This window comes from Tamandua tetradactyla, chromosome X (genome assembly GCF_023851605.1).
Source record: "Tamandua tetradactyla isolate mTamTet1 chromosome X, mTamTet1.pri, whole genome shotgun sequence".
Classification (NCBI taxonomy): domain Eukaryota; kingdom Metazoa; phylum Chordata; class Mammalia; order Pilosa; family Myrmecophagidae; genus Tamandua; species Tamandua tetradactyla.
The window spans coordinates 133,416,053-133,419,613 of record NC_135353.1 but is presented as its reverse complement, the minus strand read 5'-3'; the positions used below and the strand labels follow the sequence as shown (position 1 = coordinate 133,419,613).

The 3,561-nt window shown below is 50.4% G+C and overlaps 1 pseudogene; it reads left to right on the top strand.

The window, feature by feature from the left end:
• The first annotated feature begins 342 nt into the window (after positions 1-342).
• Positions 343-1,581, top strand: LOC143671601 (ADP/ATP translocase 3 pseudogene; annotated as a pseudogene).
• Positions 1,582-3,561: the final 1,980 nt, after the last annotated feature.

Sequence of the window (3,561 nt, the reverse complement as noted above, 5' to 3'; positions counted from 1 at the left end):
AAGAAAAGCCCGTGGCAGGTGTTCTAATGAGCAGGTTACTGCTGTGGGCAACTGGAGTGCAATCTCCCTGAGGACTGTCTGAGGTACCAAGTAGAACACTCTGGTAATTCCCCCTCCTCTGGAGAATAGGAGGCCTGGGGCATTAATCCACCAAGTGTCATCCTTAGAGGCTTTAGCTCTTTAGCCCTGGGGCTATTAACACCCCTGCACTTCAGGGTGTGCCTACTTGCAGCAGAGTCAGTCATCCCCTGAAGTGCTGGGGAGCCCCTGAGGCACAGAAGCCGAGAACAGCAGGCCTTGAAGTGGGAAGTTGTCTGTATGAATCAAAACTGTCCGCTGCCTTTCGGTGCCGGCGGCGCGACCCTCCCGGCTGCCCGCGCTCGCACCCGGCCCCGCAGCCATGACGGAACAGGCCATCTCCTTCGCCAAGGACTTCCTGGCGGGCGGCATTGCCGCCGCCATCTCCAAGACGGCCGTGGCCCCCATCGAGCGGGTCAAGCTGCTGCTGCAGGTCCAGCACGCCAGCAAGCAGATCGCGGCGGACAAGCAGTACAAGGGCATCGTGGACTGCATCGTCCGCATCCCCAAGGAGCAGGGCATCCTCTCCTTCTGGAGGGGGAACCTGGCCAACGTCATTCGCTACTTCCCCACCCAGGCCCTCAACTTCGCCTTCAAGGATAAGTATAAGCAGGTGTTTCTGGGCGTCGTCGACAAGCACACCCAGTTCTGGAGGTATTTTGCCGGCAACCTGGCCTCCGGCGGGGCCGCCGGAGCCACCTCCCTTTGCTTCGTCTACCCGCTGGATTTCGCGAGAACCCGTTTGGCGGCCGATGTTGGGAAATCGGGGGCAGAAAGAGAATTCAAAGGCCTGGGAGACTGTCTGGTGAAAATCACCAAGTCCGACGGCGTCCGAGGCCTGTACCAGGGTTTCAACGTGTCCGTACAAGGCATCATCATCTACAGGGCCGCCTATTTCGGCGTGTACGATACAGTCAAAGGTATGCTCCCTGACCCCAAGAATACCCACATTGTGGTGAGCTGGATGATTGCCCAGACGGTGACAGCTGTCGCCGGCTTGGTCTCGTACCCCTTCGACACCGTGAGGCGGCGGATGATGATGCAGTCTGGACGCAAAGGAGCTGACATCATGTACAGAGGCACTGTCGACTGCTGGAGGAAGATATTCAAGGATGAAGGTGGCAAAGCGTTCTTCAAGGGTGCTTGGTCGAACGTTCTCAGAGGCATGGGTGGAGCCTTCGTGCTGGTTCTGTACGACGAACTGAAAAAGGTCATCTAAGTGTGTCTGTCTTAACTAGAATCGGGAACCAAGAATCATGTAGAATCCTTCCTTAACCATTATGGACCATTGACCTTCGAGAAATTACTATCGTTTTTACCCAGGCAGATCAGCTCTGTAGAGAGCTAGGGAAGGCTCTAGAAAAGGGGATCATTGTGATTACATTGGACCACTGGCTCTGCTGATTCCATCTTTTGATTACTAGGGGGCGGGGAAGGGGAATCCTGACCATCGTGGGTACCTGGGTGAGGCAGCTCAGCTTACACAGACCTAGAAACCCTCGAGTCCAAAGGCTTGTAGGACCTTCCGTGGTGTTTAAGTATTTATTTAAAACGAAATCATGTCTCCTATTTGTACTTAAGCACTATCTCCTTTTGCACAGCTGGACATTTGCAATTATGTTTTACGTTGGGCATTGTGCTGCAAAATAATAAATGAGCAGGACACTCTTAGAAAAAAAAAAAAACTGTCCGCTGTGGTGGCAGGTAACTCAGGCTGGTAGAAGCGATTCAGATGGAGGCCATAAGGAATGGGGCGTCAACAGGATCTACTACAGATGGAGAAATGAATCACACACAGTGCCTCTGCCCTCAAAGAAGATGCCACCTCACTGGGAAAGACAAACAGCAGATAGTCTAAACAGTAGATGCCAGGATGAGGCTGGGCTCAGAGATACATACAAACTGCCTGGGAGAATGAAATCAGCCTGGGAGGGAAAAGGAGGACAATCACTGATGGCTCCACAGAGGTCACAGGATTTAAGTTAGGCCTGGAAGAATGAAGGTTCCTTGAACACAGAAGGAAGAGCAACGAACTGCAGGGAGTGCAGGCAGCAAGCCCTGACTGCGTAAGTCCTGTTCAGTGAAGCATGGGCTTCTGCCGTGGCGATAGTGTTGGCTGCTTTACAGAGAGCAGGAGATTGGCCAGAATGTGGGCTAGGCCAGATTGTGAGGGAACTTGAATATACCAGATGAAAGTGTTTAGATTTCAGACCCTCTTCCCATCCAGGAGGCAATGGGGGGCCTATCAGTGTTTATATAGACATTTGAGTTGAGCTCCGGGAGCAGCTTGGCAGGTGGGTTGGATGGTGACAGGTGAAATTGGAGCCAAAGGATCATGATCAGGAGGAATATCAGTCAGGCTCTGGGCAGGAAACAGATGACACTCTCAAAAGGAGTGAAAAAATTCCCAGACACCGAGAGCCCCATGGCTATAGAAGAGGGCTACTTGACAGGAGCTGGGGACTTAGGTAGAAGAAAGGAGCCAAGCCCAACCTCAAACCAGCAGTGGGAGAATCAGGGGAACAAATACTCCAATCTCTCTGTCTGTGCATCCACTTAACTCCTGCTAGAGAGTCCCATTGTTTAAATCCAACCAGAAGCCAGCCAGATGGCAGGACTGTCCAGTTGACATATTATGCAGAAGTCAGTATTTCAGGGATCAGAGCAGGGTAGAGAAGCATGGATCTGGGGTTGGGAGACAAGCAGGATATCCAGCCCACTGAGGTTCCTGCAATTGGCCAGGCTGGAGATGACAGCAAGTGAAGTCAGTGTTGAGGCCATGGACTTTGTGGAGCCTGTGACGCTTTACTGGTGAAGGTGGTGATGATTTGGGAAAACCAGGCCAAAATTCCTGCCATTAGAGGATCATTTCTTGGATGCTGGTCTTCTTCTGATGAGTACATCCTTCTGAGAGGTATAAGACTTGGTCTTTAACTTGCCTTTAACTTCAGTGGTAAATGGAGCATTAATGGCGCGTCAGGGCAAAGTCTGAATGAATCTTGAGAAAAATGTCCATGTGGAGAGGGGGTCCCCATACCTCTCCATGGAGCCATGTTGGAAACTTGGTAGCCATAGGACAACAGGGAGAGCAGAGAGGCAGTCTATCTCTGGGAACAAAGAGTTAAGAAATGAGGATGTGGGAAGACACTGGACAAAAGCTTAGCCTGTTCATATGGCAGTTCTATACTTAGCTTTCTGAGGAACTGCCAAATTGACTTCCACAGTGGCTGCATCATTTAACATTTCCACCAACAATGAATGAGTATTCCTATTTCTCTGCATCCTCTCCAATACTTGTTATTTTCCTTTTTTTAATAGCAGCCATTCTAATAGGTATGAAATGGGAAATTAAGACTTAAAATACACAAGATTCCTATTTGGAATGGTGGAAATGGCTTGTAATGGATGGTAGTGATGGTAGCACAACATTGTGAACATAATTAACAGCACTGAAATATATATCTGAAGGTGATGTAAAGGGTA